Raw genomic sequence first — 22995 nt, 5'->3', positions numbered from 1 at the left:
AAATCTTTACCAGCGACACATCTGGCAGAGGTTTAACATCCAGAATATATAAAGAACTCAAAAAGCAAAAAAATCAAGGCAGCAAGTGATTCAATTAAAAGATGGGCTAAGGATCTGAACAGATCAAGAGAACAAATGATACCAAATGCTGGAGAGGATGTGGGGAAAGGGAACACTCATCCACTGCTGGTTGGACTGCAAACTCGTGAAACCCCTATGGAAAGCAGTGTGGGAACTCTTAAAACACTAAAAATGAACCTACTATTTGACCCAGTTATATTACTCCCTCGCATACACCCCACACACACACACACACACACACACACACACACACACGCACACATACGCACACATGCACACATATATAATACCGTTTTTTGAAATACAAAACAAACACCTATCAAACATTTCACAAGAATAGATACTAACAATGGTTGACACCACCTGCTTTAGAATTGCTTTAGAATGGTTGTGCCTGTCCTTCATTATGTCTTCAAAGTACAGATTTTTAAAGGAAATAATTACTTTGTAACCCCAACAAATGACAGTTTTGTGTAGGAATATATTTACATTAAACAAGTAAAACTAGATACTTAAACACCAACTTATTGCTTAAGTTAGTCTCAACTGATCCATTATTTAAATGAGGCATATACAGGTATTTTTTTTTCAAAGATTTATTTTTATTTTATGTGTCTGAGTATCTGCCTGAATATAAATGCATGTATGTGCTCCATGTGTGTGTGCAGTGCCCGAAGAGGCCAGAAGAGGATGATGGATCCCTGAAGCTGGTTGTGAGCAGCCCTCGGAACTGAACCTGGGTCCTCTGGAAGATCAGTAAGTAGTTTTAACCGCTGAGCCGTATTGTCAGCTCCCTGTAGGTGTTTTTGTCTAAAGTGATTCTCAGCTATTTTTCAGTGAACCTTTTTATTCCTTTTAATGCTCTCGCATCAAATATTCTCTTAAATAAAATAACTTATTTGCTTAGCAAGTAAGAAGGAAAATATTACATCTGTAATATTTAATGTTTAGCTCAAAGCTTTTTAAAAACATTTGTGATTATTAGGATTATACAAAAATAAACTCTGGATAGGCCTCTCTATTCTCCTGGGGAAGATGGAATAACTCTCTTAGTCAGTGATGATAACTTGGCAAGTATTTCTCCTGTGGGAAACAGGATCTGGCCCAGAGATCCCAGAGAGAGAAGGGGCAGACCAGTTATTTCCCTCAGCTCCAGAAAGATTTCTGGCATGAGGAGGAAAAGAGGAAATAAAACTGAATGTTTTAAAATAACATCAAAACGAATTATGTAACTTTTAATGATAAAATAAATCTGATCTTATAATCCCCAGACAAGCTTACCCATGGTTTCCAACAGCAAGAAAAATACTACTTTGTGTGCATCAAGCTGATTCTGTAGTGCTCAATAACCTCAATTTGGTCTTAACAGAACAACTTCCTCATCACATTTTGGGGTCACTATAAACTTTAGCAAAATCTCCCATTTGTTCTGTAGCTCTATGATAAAAATTATGGCTCAGAACATTACTTTGACACTACTGCATTCTGAATTTATCAGATGTTAATCAGTACACTAGGTGGTATCACCCAGTAATGTCACATGTGCCACCTCCAGTGAATGCCAATTCCCTGAAGAAAGAGGCTTGGTGGTGGCAAAGATACTGAAGGATGACAGGGCTGTGCCCCTTATACCAGAGAAAAGCACAGAAGACTAAGGAGAAGCAGAGTAGAGAAACCTTCCCTAGCTCTATGAAGACAGGGCTGTGGGTGGAGGAATATCAGATAAAGATCTCATGCATTTTTACACAATTTTCAACATCAGAAAAAAAAACAAATAGCCTTTGCTGGCCAATCCTCAAACCAGTCTAGCCAGTGGAGTTTCTGCAGCTTTGTTCTCTGCCTGTGTTAATTATTCAGACACAATCTTTTCCACTCACTGGTTTGTAATCAGTCTTTCCAAGTGGAAAACGCCAGTCTTTCTGCCCTTGAATCATTTCAAGCCTCTAAAAGGACAGCATCAACACTTAGTAGCCAGGGCTGGAGCTGATCTCTAAGGAGCTCCTGTTTCCCTGCCTCTGGGTCAGTTTTCAACTAGTAAAGATCCACAGTCACAGAAATATATTCATGTTTTTCCTACCATGAGGTGACAGATGAAGCAGTAATTTACCAGCGATAAACAAATAAATAAAAACTAGGCTCAGCTAAAATTTTAAGATACAGAACTCCTAATCCAGTCTTCTATTATTAAATGGAAGCTCCTTTTTTTTTTTTTTTTTTTTTTTTTTTTTTTTTTGTCTTTTTGAGACAGGGTCTCCCTGTAGCCCCAGCTGTACTGGAACTCACTATGTAGACCAGGCTGGCCTTGAACTCACAAAGATCCGCCTGGCTTTGCCTCCCAAGTGCTGGGATTAAAGGCGTGCGCCACCACGCCACACTGTGAAGTTACTTCTTTATCTTTAAGAAATAGGTCTGTGTGTGTGTGTGTGTGTGTGTGTGTGCGCATGTGCAGATACCAGAGTTTGACATAAGGCATCTTCCTCAATCACTTCCCTAACTAATTTTTTTGAGGCAAGGTCTCTAACTGCATCGGTAGCCCAATGATTGGTTAGGCTGGTTAACCAGAGAGCCCTCAGGATTTGCCTGCCTGTCTCTGTGCCCTGGTACTAGGGTTACAGATGTCATACCTGGCTTTTACATAAGAGTTGGGAATCTAAACTCAGGACCTTACACTTGCACCGTGAGCATGTTACCCACTGAGCCATCCTTTTCTTTTCTTTTTTTTAACAAAAAAACACAACACACACACCACACACACTCACATACGCGTGCACACATGCACACACAAACACTATGTTCACTTTTTACCAAGGGTGTAACCAAATTGGTAACAAACAAAAACTATGATTCATGAGTAGTATCCTGGCAAAGAATTCTTGGTACCTCTAGATACATCTGACACAAAGGGGAAACGCAATATGCACCTAACTACATTTCCTCTCTTTTGAGAGTTTCCTGCTCTCTTCAGTTAAAAGTTTTCCCTAATCATAACAGCCATGTCTGAACCTCAAATGTGGGATAACATTCAGAATATTAAGGAAATAATTTCCTGGCAAAATCCATTAAAGGGAAATGCAAATAAAAAGATATTTTTGGCCATTAAACACAATAATGTTTTATTTAATTTTTAAAGTTATGACAAATTTCTTCATAAATGAGAAAATAAGATAATAACCTTAGGAAAAAATGAGTCCAATATCAATAGTAGCTACTAAGCTTATTCTTCTAAAAGAATCACTTGGATTTAAAAATGAAACTCAGGTTTTATGAAACACTTTCCCTATATATTCATTTTTATTTTATGTATGAGTGTATTGCCTCCATGTATGTAAGTGAACCCATGTCGTGCAATGCTCAAAGAAGTCAGAGAGGGTGTCAGATACCAAGGAACTGGAGTTACAAACAGCTGTAAGCCATCACCTGGGTGCTGGGAAGCAAACCCAGGTTCTCTGCAAGAACAGCCAGTGCTCTTGACCACTGAGCCATCTCTCCAGCCCCTATGCTTTTATTTTTTTCAAAGATCTGGCTTTGAAATTATTTAGACTTAATTTTGAAAAGTTAAGGCATTCTGACTAAACACATTAAAGTCTTCTCATAGGAAATGGACGCTCATTGTCCGCTTGGCCAGAGAGTGCAGCTGCGTTTTAATGTAATATCTCTGCTGACACACTTGGATTTTGTTTGTTTTGTTTTTTTGAGACAAAATCTCCCTGTAGCCCCAGCTGACCTGGAACTGACTATGTAGACCAGGCTGGCCTCAAGCTCACAGAGATCTGCTTGCTTCTGCCTCCTGAGTGCTAGGATTAAAAGGCGTGCACCACCATGCCCAGCATAAGTTTGTTTAATACTTAAAAAGCCCTGATTGATCACTTCAGAGTATTTATTGTGCATGAACCACACAAACATAATACTGAATGAAGAAAATGGAAAGCTGTCTTCTTCCTTTTAGTGATCAGGAAGCCTGTGTCAGACAGTCAAAACGCAGAAGACAGTAGCGCCCCCTTCATATGTTTTCTATGGAAACTTTCTTTTTATGGAGGGGAGGGTGGGGGGAGGACAAGGCTTCACATAGCAGAGGCTGACCTTGAACTACTTACTGATTCTCTTGTCTCCATTTCTTAAGGCTGGGATTATAGGTTTGTGCCACCACTCCCAGCTTGCTTTTGTTTTGAATGGATCAAAACTATATCTCTAAATCTGTGTGTGTGTGTGTGTGTGTGTGTGTGTGTGTGTGTGTAAGAACTTGCTGCTGGAGATCAAACCCAGGTCCTCATGCACACTCTACTATTGTGTTTCATCCCTAAGACCTTTTAGAAGTATTTTCTTTGAGACAAAAATCTCACTAAATTGTCCAGGTTGATCTTGAATTTGTACACTCTGACTCAGCCTCCCAAGCAGCTGAAATTATAGGTGTGTGTTAATCTGCAATCTGGTCAGGTCTTGAACCTGACATTCTCCTGCCTGAGCCTCCTGAGTGTTAGGATGACAGGAGTGCAGCACCTCATGGCTGGCTATCATTCTTCACTGTCAAATATCCAGTGTTCCAATGTCTAATAATCTTATGTGTCATTATTTCTATAGTTGTCTTACATGAATCAGAATCAAAGTAGGAAACACTTATTGCTGTTGGCTGATAATGTCTCTTAATCCTCTCTCCCTGGAATTTGAAGTGTGTACCTGTCAGAGGAATTCTGTGCTTCCGAACAGAAGCCCTTCATGTGCACTCATTTGTTTACTAACTTGTTAGCATTGTTAGACAGGGTTTTGCTGTGTAGGTCTGCAGACCTGGTACTCACAAAGTAGCTGAAGTTGACCTTGAATTCAAAGCAGTGTGTGAACCCCCACCCCTGGCTTTAGTAATGTGACAAACATTTATTAAGTGGCTACCATTTTTTGATTATACAGAAGATGCAGGGATAAAAGTATGTGTCTTTTTAGCCTTAAATTTTATTTATGTATTTTTAAATTTTTATTAAATTTTGTGTGTATGAGTATATTGCTTGCATGTATGGAAGTCACCCGTGTTGTGCAATGCCTGCAGAGGTCAGAAGAGGGCATCAGATTCCCTAGAACCAGAGTTCTAGACAGTTATTATCCTCCATGTGAGTGCTGGGAACTGAACCTGGGTCCTCTGCAAAAGCAGCCAGTGCTCTTAACCACTGAGCCGTCTCCCCAGTCTCTTGGGCTTAGATTTTAAAGGGAAAGAGAAAAAAATAAGAAATTAATCTGTGCCTGGTGGTAAGAAGGCTACACTGAAAAACAAAACAAGCTTTAAATGTAGACTGTTCCCAGGGCTGCTGCTTCAATATTCCTTCAGCATTGTGGAGGAATGTTTCTGAGTCACAAGCAAATAGAAATCTTAGCAATTCTTAAGACTGTCCAGTGGAAGACAGCTCTAGGCTGAGGGGCAACACAACTGAAGGCTGGTGTTTCCCACGGCTGAAGAACTGGAACAGTACAGACTGCGGAAACAGAGAGGAGGAAAGTGCTCCTGTCCGCAGGAGGAGTCAATGCTGACTGCTCAGAAGCTCCACATCACTGATGCCAAGACCCCAGCTCTGTGCACAGCCTCCTCTGCTGTTGTGTCTTCCCATTGCTTCCTCATTTTAAAAGGTGCACTTGTCTGTGCTCCCTGAAGCCTCACTTGCCTGCTGCTGGGTGACCTTGCCACCTCCTGTGAGAGGTCTGTGCCATGTCTGAGATCTGTAGACATTCACACATTTTCCCTAATTTGTTCTCAAATTTGGGATTTGACATTTCTTAGTGTGAGGCTTGGGACTGTGGCTTTCTTCTAACTTTACTAGACTAACAAGATATCTTCCCCACCCTTTACTCTTCTAGTTGTGCTCACTTCTACCAACTCTAAATAGAATTAATTGCTTCCCTCATCTACCATACAGAATGATGAACTGAGCTTAAATCTTTCAACCAATAGGTTTTCCTATTTGAAATGTAGAATTCTGCAACACTGAGATTCACGTACTTGTAAGTGTTCTTTGAAAAACTGAGCGTAGCCTGGCATGGTGTTGCAGGCTTTAATCCCACCACTAGGGAGACAAGAGCAGGAGGATCTCTGTGAGATCTAGGCCAGCATGATCTGCATAGAGTGTTCCAAGTCAGTGGGGCTACACTGTGAGACCCTGCCTCAAAAACAACAACAAAAGAATATTGTAGCTATAAAAATTTAAACTTAGAAACTAAATTTCTACCATGATTTGTATATTCAACCTACAAAATGACAAAAGGCAAATAATGTCAATTTCCAAATGAAGACATAGTAGAGAGAGAATAAGCAACAAATCGAGCAATGCAATACATGTGAAATACGTCAAATTGTCTTTATTTGCCACATAAATAATCTGTATGCAACGTGTTCTTCTGAATCATCTAATAATTCTAAATTGTCAATTCTTTAAGTGATTATTAAAATCATATATCTCAAATATATGAATAACCTTTTCTTCATGTAAATTTTTGTTTAGCTCTTATTATCAAAAACACTGAAATAAGTAGTGAGTTCAAATATTTATAGGCAAGAATATAAAATTTTTTACATGTTAACTTTTATTTTCTAGTTCAATTAGAAATATTTTAACATTCAAATACTCTGCTAGCTGTTAAAGACAGAAAAATAAAGAAATCGCTTTCTACTCCCAAGGGTCTCATGGTTAAGCTAAAAGCAATAAAACAGGCAATATACTAAGTATAATAAACAATATTTAAATAACCGAGATGCTATAGAAATAAAGAAGAAGCAGTTAACTATCATCAGAGGTGACATTTGAACTAGATCTGGGAAACTGAAATAAAGTTCATTCAGCTGACAACGGAACAGATGTTATTTCTAGGAAACAGACTGTTTGTACACAGAGGGAAACCATAAAACATGCTGACAGGTCCTCCCAGTGTCTGGAACAGTCAGAACACAAGGTAAGCTTAGGGAGATGATGGAGATGAGACTTGCTGAGGAAAGGGGAGCAAAGCAGATATAAAGGGCCTGATGTACAAGGCGAGCAATAATTCCTAAACACGGTGCATGGTATGGGGTGGATGAAGTTTAGAGCTGCTTCAGTGACACAAGTGGCAGTAAGGGTGGGGAACAGTCATGTGGATAAACAGGACTGATCCAGCAACACAAGATTGACAACCTAAGAACTGGCAGTCTTTCAGAATCAAGGGGTGAGATGCAGAGGACTCAGGTATCCAGCTGTGTGAGTGCCATGGAATAAACTGGAGAAAGAGTAGACGCTAAGAGTTAGTGCAAAAGAGCAAGAGACAAATTTGGCCATGTCGAAATAAGCAGAATAAAAATTAGGCCTTGGGCTCAGGAGAGGAAAGGCTAAGAAATTACCCTAAATAACACACCCAAGACAAATCAGCAGAGGCCATCAACTTTAATACTGGTGTTGTTTGCTGCAGAAATATTTTTTTTTTAATAATTTTTTTTTTTTTTGGTCTTTTTGAGACAGGGTCTCCCTGCAACCGCAACTGGCCTAGAACTCACTATGTAGACCAGGCAGGCCTCTATCTCACAGAGATCTACCTGCCTCTGCCTCCTGAGTGCTGGGATTAAAGGCATGTACCACCATGCCAGGAATGATTAAAAAAAAAAAAATCTACAGTATTCATTCATGGAAAGTTTTTAATTTAACGTAATTGTGGGCTCTAAAAAATCATAGTAGTTCAAAAATATACAGTGAAAACAGCACCCCCTAAGCCTCAGTTCCCCTTCCCAGAGCCATCAGCACCAATTTCTTTAATATCCTTGCAAAGATGTTAATATGTGTAAGCATGTAAGTGAACATGCAATAAAGACCCTCCTTTAAGTAACCTGTGGTGGTGCACGCCTTTAATCCCAGTACTTGGGAGGCAGAGGCAGGTGGATCTTTGTGAGTTTGAGGCCAGCCTGGTCTACATAGTGAGTTCCAGGACAGCTGGGGCTACAAGGAGACCGTCTCAAAAAAGACAAAAAAAAAAAAAAAAAAAAAAAAAAAAAAAATTCTTAAGATGTGTAATAGTCTCTAAACGTGGTAAACAAAAGCATACCACAGCACTACTGCTCAAGCTCATCTCTATTTACAACTAATACATTCAATGTTAGTGAAGATAGGAGTCCACTAATTCCTCTTCCCATGCACTGACCTTTAGGGCATTCCTTGGGTAACAGGTTCTGAATGTGTGAGCACACCAGGGCCCATTCCCAGATGGTACTTTACTCAAGACTTGAAATCTGGGCGCCAACTAGAAAGGGGAAGGGGAGATTATGCATTAGTTTCTAATTCAGAATATTTTACTCCATATAGAAAATCCACATTCCTTAATTACTCCATCAGTAAGAGGTATGTTTTTGTTTTTAATGTGTATGAGTGTATTGCCTACATGTAGGTAGTTGCACCCTTATGCAGTGCCCTTGGAGGAAAGAAGAAGGTATCAGATCTCCTGGAACTGGAGTTACAGATGGCTATTAGCCATGTGAGTACTGGGAATCGAACCTGGGTCCTCTGAAGGAGCAGTCAGTGCTCTTAACTGCTGGGTCATCTCTCCATCCCCAAGTAAGAGATTAAAAAAAAAAATACTCTGATGCCTACAATCTCATACTTCAAGTCAAAAAGCTGGGGTCAGAGCAGGGCAGGGTTATAAGCAGTTCCTCGGTTGCCCTTAACATTGATCCAAGAGTTGAGAACAAGTGCTTCACAAATAAAATATCTTATTTTATGAAGATCACTCATAAACTTTTAATTTTAGTACTACATAATGTTCAATCACGAGAAAAACATTTTAAAACTACTTGGGTTTTAAATCACCACATTTCCTAACGTAGAACAAAGTGACAGCAACAATTCTACAATGGAGCACTCTGCAAGTATTCTCAAATATCTAAACAAACCTAACGGTCTCACACAAACCTGCTCTGGACACTGCATTATAGAAAAGACAAAATCAAGAGCTGGGCATGGTGGTGCATGCCTTTAATCCCAGCACTTGGGAGGCAGAGGCAGGCAGATCTCTGTGAGTTCAAGGCCAGCCTGGTCTACAGAGTGAGTCCCAGGCCAGGTGGGGTTACAGGGAGACCATACACAGAGCCAAACAAAACTACTTAACAGCAAGGTACAATGACTACTGATTGACTGCAAAATTCAGAAGTGACATGAACAAATGAAACTGCAAATAACCGCTGCAAGCAGGTCACTTTTATAGGGATTCTAACTCATAGATATAAGTCTGTGCTCTCTAATATGACAGCCTGACAGAGTTGGCTTCATTTGTCAATTTGACACACCTAGAAGAGGTAGCCTCAATTGGGGAATTTCCTCTGCTAGCCTATAGGCATGTCTATGATGCATTTTCTTGAATGCTAACTGATGTGGTAGGGGCCAGTCCACTGTGAGTGGGGCCACCCTGGGCAGGTTTCTTGGACTGTATAAGAAAGCAGGCTGAGTACAGGCCAGAAGAGCAGGCCAGGAAATGGCATTCCTCTGTTTCAGTTGCTGCCAGGGTCCTGCTTGAACTCCTTGCCTGGACTTCCCTCAGTGAGAACTGTGACATGGACACATGGACGTGTAAGCCAAATAAGCCTTTTCTTCCTCAAGGTGCTTTGGTCATGGAGCGCATCACAGCAATAGAAGCTAAACTGTAAGACAGCCACTAGCTATATGTGGCTATTTAAACTTAAGTTAGTATTAATTTAAATATATTAAGTAAAAAGAAATCCACTTCCTCAGTTGCATAAGCCCCATCTGAAGTGTGCCTAGGGACTATCCCTTTGAACAAAAAAAAAAACAAACAAACAAAAAAAACAATAGGGCATTTCAATTGTTACAGCAAGTTACTCTGGACAGTGTTGACTTGGGAATAAAGAATCTCTGCAACATCATACTATATTTTTCAATATATTCTAGTAAAATGGTCTATGACTTTCAATTGACATCCAAAGGAAATTATATCCAACTCTTACACCAATGCCTCAACTGTCGATATCCAAGCCCATAGAAAGTAGGAAAGAGCTTATTTTCCAAAGATACAAACACAACTATATCAAGATTAGCACTTCTTTCCCATCACAGTCTTGGACGGTAGACAAGTAGGGCTGTTCCTCCTGCAAAATGCTCTCTCCCTGCTCTGATGCTACTACAGTTCTGGGGCTCCAATGACAAAAGTAACAGTAAATCACGACCTTACACAGACTTCCTTTGCTCCATTCATCAACTCCAAGATCACTAGCTGTTGGTATCTCAAAGATATCTGTGTTATTTTATGTGTATGAGTGTCAGGCCTACATATATGTAAGTGCACCAGTGTTGTGCAGTACCTGCAGATGCCAGAAGAGAGCATCAGATTCCCCTGGAACTGGATTACAGATAGTTGTTAGCTGCCATGTGGGTGCTGGGATCTGAACACAGATCTTCTGCAAGATCAGGCAGTGCTCTTAACTGCTGAGCCACCTCTCTAACCCCTGGCCTTTCTTTTGACCCCAAATACTGCCTTTTATGTCAAATGTAATCACAACTAAATTCAGCATCCCACAGACACAAATAACAAACTTCCAACAGCATTAGTATCATACACCTAAGTTGGCATAAGGGTTTTACATGGAACAGAGACCTGATCTCTGAGATGAGCTACTGTTACAGAGAAACATTCTAGCTCTGCCTCCACACAGAACTGGGTCAGGCAACTGAAGCACTCATTTGGGCTGCTTTCCTATTTCGACAGCAAAGTAGCTGTAACTGAGACAAGTTGTCTTGTGAGGGCTGCCTCTGCTACCAGGATTGTACCTTCTACCACCTATTCTGGGAAAAAGGGATGGAGGAAGAGAAGGGTAAAAGGAGGGGGAGGAGAAGGTAGGGGGAGGAGGAGGGAGATGAGCAAAAGATCAACGACTATGTGAAGCCTCTCTCCTAAGAGTGTTCATCCCCTCGACTCATTGGTGAGGGGACCTCCTCTTGGCTTACTACCACATCTCTACCACCACAATGTTCATTAGTTTCAATACCTGAATTTTGGAGGAGACACAATCAAACCATAGCAGACAGTTTAAAAAACAGCAAAGAAATAAACCCTAAATTCTGGACAAAGAATCTGAAAGACTGTCAAGATCAGAGTAGAAAGTATGGGCTGAGTTTCAATACTCCAGTATTTTATTCCTGATTTTATCTTTCATTCAAACAGTAAACCATGTCAGCATTCTATGGTTTTTCTGCTTAGTGTGACAGACTGATATATGAGGGTGAATATGAAGTCTGAATGCAGTATCTTCTCTGTCAAATATGACATACCACATGAAGAAATTACCTACAATTCAAGCTATTTCTGAATACCTTCATTCTACTCAGCAGACTAGCCATAAACAAAGAAGTGTGCTTTATGCCAGTCTTCAGTCCTTTTCATATACTTCAGTTTTCTCATTCTACTCTGAAGGTTCTTTCCTATTCCAAAGCTGTCAAGAACTAGCTAGCATCTTATTCCATGTACACAGCATGACCCTCTAGCATGAAAGCAATACCTTAGAATAAAAGCAACTTATATGAGCTAGAGAGGTAGCTCAGCAAATAAAGTGCTTGCTCTGCAAGCATGAGGACCAGAGTTCAGATCCCCACTACTCACAAAAGTATTGGCCCATCTGTAATCCTAGCATTTGAGAGGCAGAGACAAGAGATGCTCAGAGCAAGCTGGCTATCTAGACTAGCCAAAGTGAATTAAAGTGAGAGACCCTGCATCAATAAAGATTGATCAAAGAATTCCAGCATCAATCCCCTGCCTCTAGACGCACACACACACACACACACACACACATACACACACACACACAAACACATACTAAAAACAATTTATATACTTAAATATTTTATAAATCTACTAAATTAAATTTTATAAAATCATACATGAAAAGATTGAGCTCTATAAAAGCAAATCCATTCAAAATAGTTACTTCCTCTGTATATAATTAACAGAACATGTTACAGTTCAAATCTGGAAGCCTAAGAACTCACAAGTGACCACTAATCATCTATGAATCATTTACAGACACATCAAAAGGCAAAATAAGGTTTCCATCGTGATAGAAGTGCATCCAGAAGTCCTTAGCATTTTGCGGTGATTTAAAAATGTCAACAAGTTGGGGCTGGAGAGAGGGTTCAGAGGTTAAGAACACTGACAGTTCTTGTAGAAGATCCGGGTTCAAATCCTACATGGCAGCTAACAACTGTCTGTAACTCCAGTTCCAGGGGATCCAATAGCCTCTTCTGTCCTCTGCCGGCACTGCACGAGACAGGTGCACTTACCTACATGCAGGCAATGCATACATATACATAAAATAAAAATAATAAATAAAATATTTAAAAAAATAAAAAAATCAACAAGTTGATCCATGTTCCTACCTTCAAATGAAGAGGTTTATCTCCATTTTCCTTGAATGGAAACTCACTTCCAACAAATAAATGTGGGGACTGACACTATATGACTTTCGAGACTAGGTCATGAATGAGTTCATATCCTAGCTCTGCCATTTGATTCCGTCCTTTCAAGTTTGTTGTTGGGATTGGAAAGAACATATGTAAAGCCTTTTACCTAGCACCAGAATATTACAAGCATGCTAAGTAGCTTCCAAGTAAGCACTATCAGGAAAAGAGAAGCTCATCACAGGGGCCCCAAGTAACTACTTATCATCATTAATGTCTCCCTAAAGAAAGCTATGTCAGGACTGAAAAATAAAAGCTAACCTATATTCTTAAAGGAAAGTTGCACATTGCTGAAATCAACCCAAATCACAAAGAATATAGAGCTAGAAAAATCTTTTCCTATTAGCTTGAGTCCACTCAAATTAGCATGCTCATTACATCAAGTATCAATCATTTTCATGGTTCAACCTCCTAGCTATAAAAATATAAACACCCTGCATCCTGGCTTCCCTGAGGGGAGCAGTTTTCTCCTCCACACTCTCTTGCCATCATGGATGTTCTGCCTCACCACAGGCCCATAGCAACAGAGCAAGCCAACCATGGACTAAAATACTGGAAACCTTGTTACAGACGGAAGCACAAATAAGCTCATCGCCTGCTATGTGGGTAATACCACAGAAGACGCAGTCCTGGTAGGAATTAATGGCAATTGAACTAAGTTGTTCGTTGATTGAGAAGTGAGAGTTTTCAAGTGTTGGAGGCCCATGGCTATGGGCCCAAACTCTACTGTCCCTTCAATAATGGACTATGCTATGAATTATACAGTGACTCCAAACCATGTCTTCCATCCTGCCATTTTTAGGCAAGCTCATCAGTTAGAGTTCCTAAGTGATACATACACCAATTCTCAGACGGTTCAGGAAGGGCTGGCTTGTGCTTGCCACAAGGATCTACAAGAACAGCATCTACAATGAGAAAGGATTCAGTGATTATGAATCAGTGACGTGCCTGGCACATAATCCTGGGAATCATTTCAATGAACCTCGTGTGTACCTGGCATAGATTATAGTTCCTATCCAGGCAGAACTGAAGGTGAGAATAAAAAAGGCTTTGAAAATGAAGTTAGAAAGACAGTGGAGACACTTTTCCTTCTACTCACTCTCGTTTCTTTGGGGGACTGTGAGCTCTGATCCAGTCAAACACTCCACTATTGAGTTTGATTCCCTTGGTCATGTAATTGTTTGCTTGAACCAATACTTTAAAATGAAGCCTGAGGTTATTGCGTTAAGAAGTACCTGAGCAAAGAAAATTTAATTATTTTCAAGTAGCTAAGAAAACCTTATGCGTTCTTGTTCTCAAGAAATCCAAAACTGGCTGGGCTTCACGGTGTACACCTGCAATTCCAGGAACCGGGAGGTAAAGGGAGGGTTCAATGTCATTCTTAGCTATGTGAATTTGAGTCCAGCTTGGGATTCATGAGATAGAAGGAAGGATAAAAAGGAGGAAGGGGGCGGGGGAAGGAGCCAGAGACCAAAGAGTCAGTGCATGTCAAAATTCTGTTTGTAATCAGTATGTGGTAGATTAGAAATTTTTTTAATCTGCCAATATAAGCCTTTTTAAAATAATTTATAGTATATATGAATCATTTATTATAAGCTTAACATGATTTTGTGACTATTTTCATCTGTTTTCTCTGTTGAGTGCACAGAACATGAATATTTTAGAGGACTTAAAAATGTTTTGGTTAATAACAATAAATTTAGGAAAACGAATCTGGCCAGGTATAGTGGTACATGTCTTTAATCCCACTCAGAAGCAGATGGATGCCTTTGAGTTTGAGGCCAGCCTGAACTACAAAGAGAATTCCAGGCCAGCCAGGGCTACATGCCAAGACTCTTACCTAAAAAAATAGCAGGGAGGAGGGGAGGAAGGGAGGAGAAAAACCATTCTGGTGGCTTACTGTAACCTTTTAATTTTCATTCACTATAAGTAAGATGTATCATTTATTCTTAAAATGCCAAATATATAAAAAGCTATTCAGAAATGAGAAAGATATTCTCTGTCTTTATTGATGATATATATTTTGAAATTATCAGGAATCATTTTGTTTTTAGGGATTACAGTCTAGAATTAAACTATCTCTTTATAGAGTTTGGCAATATAAGTATGTTTGCTGCATAATTCTTGAATAAATACAAGGATTTCATGTTACCAAAATCTGTATTAAGTAACATTTTCAAATGCTAAATGTAGTTATTTAGTTTACTAGCTTTAGATTTTCAAATTTTATATTATGAAATTATTTCTACTAAAATTTGATTTTATTTATTAAATAGCCCACACCACTAATTTCTGAAACAAATATACAAAGTTCACCAACTAGAACACATCACATATTAGATTTTTAAACTTTTTTTTACTTTATGTGTATGAGTGTATTGCCTGGATGTGTGTGTGAATGCACCTGTGTCATGCAATGCCCTTGGAGGCCAGAAGAGGTCAGAAGAAGGTGTTAGATTCCCTGGAAGTGGAGTTACCGATGGTTGTTAGCTGTCATATGGATGCTGGGGCTCAAACCCAGGTCCTCTGCAAGAATCGTCAGTGCTCTTAACCACTGAGCCATCTCTCCAGTCCCCACGTATTAGTTTTTAATCTGTTGATTCATTTGTGTTTTGCTTTTATACTTTAGTTCCGTTCTTTGTCTTTAGAATGACAGCAAAGGACAACTTGATTCACGCAATTCCATAGTAGCATATCAGGGCATTTAAAATTTTATTTTATTATTTTTAATTATGCGTGTGGGTATGTATACATGAGTTTGGTGTCCATGGAAGCCATAAGAGGGCAATGGCTCTCCAGAGCTGGAGTTACAAGCAGTTGTAATCGATATGTGGTAGGACAGGTTCTGAGCTGCCTGCCTCAGCCTCTCAAGTACTAGAATTAAAGGTCTTTGCCACCATGCTTGGCCTTGATCTGCTGATCTAAATCTACCAAGTTTTTCTTTTAAATTATCAATGGAGTGATAAATGAAATGCATTAAGCAACAGAAGTGAGAAAAAAAAAGTTAAGTAGTAAAATAAATGGGCAAAAGTTCAAAGATGATCCAGAAGAGACAGATGTTTTAATATTTTATTTTTTATTTTATGTGTATAAGTATATTGCCTGCAGGTGTGTAAGTGAATCCATGTTGTACAGTGCCCATTAGGTCTGAAGAAGGCATTGGATTCCCCTGGAACTGGAGTTAAAGAAGGTTGTTAATTTCCATGTGGGTACTGAGAATCAAACTGCAGGCCCCCTAAAGAGCAGCCAGTGCTTGTAACTGCTGAGCCATCTCTCCAGCCCCCAGAAGAGAGAATTTAAGGGGTACATGTTTCAGAAGTGATCTAATCACAATATATTCTGCTTAGAGCCAAAAAATCATAATTTGCTAGTCAAACTTAGCCTGCAACCTATTTTGTAAATAAAATTTCATTGGAAGAGTATTGTGCTCACTTATATAGCCTATACTTACTAGGGAGAAGTAGAGAACAAATGGAAACGGCATGGTAAGGCTGCTTCTGTGTTCTAACAGGAGAGTTGAGTGGCTTCAGCAGAGACCTTATGTCCCATAAAGCCCAATGCACTCATTATGATGCCTTGCTACAGTCCGGGCCTGAACCTGGAACCCCTTCCTCCCCAGTGCACTGTGGAAACCCTAACTCCCAAGGGGATGAAATTAGGAGGTGGGGCCTTTGGCAGGTGATAGGGTCATTGGGTATACAGCCTGTGTGAATGGAATTAATGTCCATATGAGAAAAGCTTCTGAAAGCTCCTTTGCCCCTGCCATTATGCAGGTGATAGTGAAAAGTGTCCATGAAAAAGCAGACATGGAATGTGCCCTGCCTCCACTTTGAACTTCCCAGCCTCTAGAGCCATGAGAACTTTCTGTGGTTTATAAGTTACCCAAGCTATGGTAGTTTTGTTAATACAACTCAAATGCAGTAAGGCCTGTTATAGAAAAATGGGGTCAGTTTTGTGCTATACATAACAAGAAGGAAAGAACAAATGGAAAAAAAATGATATGACATCTAAATATTTATCCTTAATTTACATAAGCATAAACTGACTCAGACATATTCTAGAGACAAGTAGTTAAACAGCTACTGTATTTTATCAAATCAAAGATCCCAGTAACTATAAGACTTCATGTGTGGTACTTATTTATGTGCCACAAAAGACAATGCAAATTTTAAAATGACACAATAATTTCCTACATATTTACCAAAAGATATATGTAAGCAGGGTGTGGTGTTACACACCTGTAGTCTCAGCACTCTTAGAAAGTAGAAGGGGAAACCCTGTCTCATGATAAACAAAACAAAATAAAAAGGAAAAAAAAACTGCATTCTATTTTGAAAATTATTAAATTATGAAAGACGTATATCCTAGAATTAATGCTATTCCTACCACACTGAAATGATATAAACGGATAGGGCTGTGACACAGGTACTGAACAGTATTTCCTACTTTATTCCAGGGTTAGTGGAAGGGAAGGATAAGGGGATTCATTGTTCTAGTAACTGTTTGAATCAAGAATTATCAACAGATGAGAGGCAGTTCCCTGTGTAGGACTCTAGAAAAGGTGGTAAGTGGTGGCCTCATTCTACAAGGCAGGGCAGTCTCCCCTAGACACTGGGGGCTGTACTGAGGACAGAGTTTACAGGCAAATCTCACTAGAAAATGAATCAAAGTCACAATCTTTTCCCAGAAACTTTTCAGGAAAACATCTTCTTTTGTTACCTTAGATACTTGTTTGGAATGCTAACCTATGCAGATAGCATGAAACTGAAATAGTATGTGTGAAGTATGTTTTCCCTTTTGTATTACTAAATATATCAGCACATATTGCAAATTAAAGTGAAGCCTCAGGAGATATACAATTCAAATATAAAAACTATAGTAGATTTTCCACAGCACAGCACACATGAGGAGTTTGAATCACTGCTTTTATTTAGGATGAAAGAGAGAAGGGGAAAAGTGGGGGCGTGGGAAGAAGGGGAAAGTTAGAGGCAGGCCTCATGGACTGGAATTAAGCATCTTAGCTACACCTATAGATAATATTGTCCAACTTTACATCTGACACAGGACAATGTAATATAAAATTGAGAATCTTACATTAATAATTATAAAAAGCTTTAATATATAAATGTAAAAATAATTGTATGACATGGTTTTAGTTCATTCTACTCATCAGATTTCAAAAAGAATATAAAACAAGTCTTTATCTTAAGACTTCTACTATTTAAGAAATAACCTTAAACTGATCCTGGTGGCACACATCTTTAATCCCAGCACTTGGGAGGCAGAGGCAGGAGGATCTCTGAGATGAAGGCCAGTCTGGTCTACAAAGTGAATTCCAGGTTAGCTGGGGCTACAGGGAGACCCTGTATCAAAAATTCATGAGTATTAACACAGCCCATTTCAAGATGGCTGTCCTGTGCACAGATGCCCACAGAAACAAAATAAGAGCAAAGAAATGGAAAATAAAAGAATAGTTGATGTTGCTATGTACAGGGTGATCTAGACACTTGAACTTTCCAAACAATTCTGCTCTCACTGCCTTTAGAGAACAAAATAAAGCTCAAAAAGATAACACTCCACAAAGTCATACAATTAGGAAGTAGCTTTCTATTGGTTCATTCAATAAAGGGCTAGTGGCTAGTGATTTAAATCTCTCATGTACTATACAACTAACAAAAATTTTTAAAAAGAAAAAAGAATACATATCATATTGCAATGGTTATCTTTAACTGTCAACTTGACACAGTCTAGAATCACCTTGGAAGGGGGTCCAGTGATGGACTGTCTAGATTAGGTTGGCCTGTGGGCATTTATGTGAGGAATTGTCTTGATTACATTAACTGAGGTGGGAAGACTTGCCCACAGTAGGTGGCACCACTCCCTAGGAGGGAGATCTTAAACTGCGTAAGAAATGCGCTGAGCACTAGCATGCATGCATTAAGTCATTGCTGTGTGCTCCTGACTTTGAACTCAATTGCTTTAAGTTTCATCAGCCTTAATTTCCCTGCTATGATGGACTACAAACCTCAAAGCACAGTGAATCCTTTCTCTCTTAGGTTGCTTCTGTCAAGGTGATTTGCCACAGCAACAGGAAAAGAAACTCATGCACAAGAATATGTATACATATATGTGCATAAACCAAGCAAGCTTTCTGTGCTGTCCTTTCTCTCATGTTTCCTAAAGTGAGACCATAGCGTGTACACACACACACACACACACACACACACACACACACACACACACACAGTCTCTCACAGTTGCAATTCCTAAGGCTGGTCTCTCTTGAAAAGGCTCTTCCCCATTCCACAATTTTAAATGTTTGTTATATATCACCTCCCAAGTCTTTGAGTTCCAGGACTGCATAAGTGACTATCATCTGACATCTTTACTAGATGATATGCAGACTGCACATAATCAGTATGTTCAAAAATAAATTTGTGATTTCCCCCTCCCAACTTCCAGCCTTGCTAAAGGATAACATCATTCATCCATCTAGCTCTAAATCTGCGTACTGTCCTTGCTGTCCTCTCCCCTCACACTCTTCATGTTAAGTTTCATTGGTTCTACCTAAAAGCTAGGTCTCAAATCCATCCTTTTTTTTTTTTTTTTCCTGATCACTTTAGATAGCGTGCCATCATCTTTCATTTGGATTTCTATGATAGTCTCTTTCCTATTTTCTGACTTTCTCTCCTGCCTATTCTTTCTTTTGCAAGCAAGGTAATTGTTAAGAGAAACATTCATCTGCTCACTTTAAACCCATCAATAGTTTTCAGTGCATTGAATAAATTCCACACTCCTTATCATGACCCCAAGACTCCAGATAATCTGATCCCTTTCTACTGCTCAAACTGCATTCCAGTCTCCAACTGGACAACTCCAGGCATCCTTTCAAACCCTGATACACCAGCTGCTCAAACCACAGGGCCTTCTCTTGTCCCATGATCTCCTGGCACACACAGCTTTCAGTTTTCAGCTTCAAGGTCAGCTTTGCTGACAAGGCGCTTCTGACAATGCAGGTGAACTCTTCGTATTCTTCTCTGTCACCTCATCTTCCTTTGTCCTACAGACTGTACTTATCAACCCTAGTAAACATCTATGCATTACCCTAGAGCTTCCCACCAGATCTTGAACTCCAAGTGGACAGAGCATGCACCTACTAAAATGCCCGGCATATATTAAGGATTCAATTTTTTCTTGAATGAGCAAGGTAAATATATTACACCAATAAGACTTTAATTTTTGTTCAATTTAAACTGTTCTAAGCTACAAAGTTCAAAAGAATATAATTTTCTTTCCTTAAAAATTCAATTCACAGATGTGTTTCATTTTTAAAGATACAGTGAAAATGATACACAAAATACCACATTCATTTTACAGGCAACACAGAACTTAACAGACAACTTTCTTATTTCAAGAATCTAAGTGAAAGAACGGAAATAAAACCATGAATATTTAGGTAATAACCCAATTAATTATATGTATATGTACCCTGGCTACTTTGCATCACCAAACACAAGCAACATATTTTTAATAAACACATTCTTTAAAACACCTAAAACTTTCTACTTGTACAACTGTTGTTAATATCAAGAAAATGACTACTTTTGGTTAGGAACAAAAGGGGAAGCATGAATTACTGTCCATTCTGTTGGCTTTGATACTCTTCCCCTCAGATTCTAATTACCCTCACCTGACTGTGGCCTATACCTAGGAGCATGCTTCTAAAGGCAGAATGTGACAGGGCGTGCTCCGTTGTAAAAGGCAAGGTCACTTCCTCTGGCTCTCATATGGATCATTTGTTCGGAAGGAAGACAGGGTCCATGTTGCAAAGGCACATAAGGAAACCTACTGGGTGCCTATGTCAACAGGAAATACAGGCTTCCTGAAGACAACCCACAAGAACCTGAGGTCTCTCAACAGCCAAGGGTGTGACCCAACCAACCAGGAATGAGATGCCCTAGCCCCAGTCACAACTTTAGATCACCCCAGCCACTATTCTGACTACAATCTCCTGAGAGCTCTGAAACCAGAACAGCTCAGCCACTCCTCAATGCCAGGTCCACAGGAACTGTGAGATAATAAATGCCCATCTTTTTAAGCTGGCAAGTTTGGATCATCACAGGTCATTAACATATATTTATTAATTTAATAACTACCCATCTGTGCCTCCTTTGTCCTGCTTACCACTATACCATACCACATGGAAAAGTGGGAAAATAAGACACCAATTACCAAAGAGAGAGTATGTAGCAGGAGGCCTCCAAAGATGACCCAGAGCCCTGGGATTCAGTGAGAATTCACTTCACTTCTTGGTCGCAAATAGCCCGCCAAAAGGAGCCCACACCTCTGTACCCTGCTCGCAAGCCCAGTGACTGCTGAGAACCTGCGTGGCGCAGACCAATCAGAAAATGATACGCTGACTAAAGGGACTTAGGGCTGAGAAAAGGGAAATATAAGGCCTGCCCCCTCCTGCATTAAATGAGCCTGCAGCACCTCGGCTAGTGCTTGCTTCTACCCGGCTCCCAGGGTCTGTGTGTGTTGACTCCATGCCTCTTGCCTCCCCGCCCCCCAATTGGCAAGGGACCTGATCCAGCTTAGGGTCTTCACAGCTGGCCTGAGGAGAACCTGCAACACCTGGCGCCTGAACAGGGACCCCTCCCCATGGTGTTGGTGACACCCAGAACCTCGGTTCGTTCGGTAAGTAGGCCCCTGGATTTGTCTGTTTCTTTGGCTGCTCAATCAGGCTCACAGTGCTTTTTTGCTTCCTTTGTGCCCCCTTGGTAGTCACCCTTGTCTTTAATTTTGTGGCGAATTCCCCTTTGCGAGACCCTCCCAAACGGCAGCACTCGAGGTGCTCCTTAAAACCATAGGTTTGAAAGTAAAACCAAAAGATATCGAACATTTTTGGGATGAAGCCACTAATTTGGCTCCATGGGTCTCCCCTGAAAACATGTGGGACCCTGACATGTGGATGTGGGTCCTCTTCCTGGCCAGAAAAAGGGAGGTCGGGTCAGGGATCACTCCCCCCACATTGTTTGTACCGATCCTCCTAGCCATCATTGCTAGCCTTAAATCCTCCTCTGAGGAAGTCATCTTGGCCCACAACAAACACTGTCGGGAGCAATCTAGTGTAGATCTGGCTATTACCTCGACCCAGGACCTCCCGGACCCGGAGGTGGACACCACCTCTGTGCCCACTTCCAATAAGGAAGGAGCTCCTTTGCCTATATCTCAGGATTCTCTCCTAGAGCTACCATGCCCAGAAATTCCCCTGCCCCATTACCCATGGAAGGAGTTACTCTCTCCCTCCCCAGTAACCATCCCGCTCCTTCCCCTGCTAACATGCCCCTCCCTCCTAGACCGCCCTCCTTAAAGCCTCACCTGCCTTTGTCCGCATTTCCAATTAACGTGGTTGCTGACCTCGTTCTTATCCGCAAGGCAGCTGAGCAATCGGGCCCTGGCTCCCCATATTTCGAACAGGTTCTTCGCCAATGGTCCTTACATTTACAAACCCACTATGATTGGTATAACTTACTAAAGGCAGTCTTAGAACCCTCAGTCTTTCTAAACTGGCGTGCAGCCTATGACAATCAGGGTGAAAACCAGGCACACCTAAATCTCCAATATGGCCTCAACATTACGTTGGACATGCTTACGGGACGTGGACAATATTCTGACCCCATCTCCCAGTCTACTATTGGCCTCTATGCCTATTTTCAACAAGTTTCTCACTTGGCCTTTAAGGCCCTTAAATGTTGCTCCCCCCGTGACCCACAAGTCTTTTTCCATAATTTGTTTCAACAGTCAGGAGAGTCCTTCATGGACTTCCTTACCCGTGTCACCAAGGCAATAGAGCAGAGCGTGGAGTCTGGAGAGGTGCTTATCAAACAACTTGGGAGGGACTAAACATCCCTACTTGTAATGCTATCGCATCTTTCCACAATGATAACATTCACAAATGGGTACTCGCTACTAGAGACTTAGACCCCAGGGCGGGCCCTACTGAGGCTTTGACCACCTCCTTGGAGACTCTTTTGTCTCAAGGAAACCAGCCCACTTTGGCACACAGGAAGGCTGTTGGAACTTGGCCACTTTCGTAGCCACTGCCCAAGAGATACAGCCCACCCCAAGACTCGCTGCCCCAAGTGCAAAAAAGGGTTCTATTGGGCTAAAGACTGTAGGTCACAGCCTCAACTGGACTCGGCTCCTTTAAACGCCACCCGGGGCACCCCTCAGCCCTGCCCACAAGAGGGGAAATGAGACAGATATTATGGACTCTCCCAATCCTCAACCACTCCCCACTAATGACCCTGTTATACTCTTGCCCTTATCGCTTCATTCCCCAGCCTACCCCACCCTCTATTCAACTAATTCTACACCTGGCCTCCCCACCGTGGACCCAGTTACTTCCGGGAATCACTCAATGGCTCCTGGCCCCTAAATAACTCTCTATGCTTCA

The 22995-nt window shown here is 40.6% G+C and overlaps 1 protein-coding gene across 6 annotated transcripts in view; it reads right to left on the bottom strand.

The window, feature by feature from the left end:
* Positions 1-22995, bottom strand: part of Wdfy3 (WD repeat and FYVE domain containing 3) — a 269996-nt gene that overhangs the window by 219074 nt on the left and 27927 nt on the right. For 5 of the 6 annotated variants that reach the window (XM_017802846.2, XM_017802849.2, XM_029555330.1 and 2 more), the window contains exon 2: positions 8221-8319. The exons of the other annotated variant lie outside the window; for it this stretch is intronic. The gene's annotated coding sequence lies outside the window, so the exon portion shown is untranslated. The remainder of the gene's footprint in view (positions 1-8220; positions 8320-22995) is intronic. 6 annotated transcript variants of the gene reach the window in all.

Source organism: Nannospalax galili, unplaced genomic scaffold (genome assembly GCF_000622305.1).
Source record: "Nannospalax galili isolate Female #2095 unplaced genomic scaffold, S.galili_v1.0 scaffold405, whole genome shotgun sequence".
In the NCBI taxonomy this organism is placed as follows: Eukaryota; Metazoa; Chordata; class Mammalia; order Rodentia; family Spalacidae; genus Nannospalax; species Nannospalax galili.
Note: the sequence above shows the minus strand (reverse complement) of the source record. Positions and strands in the feature narration are given on the sequence as shown.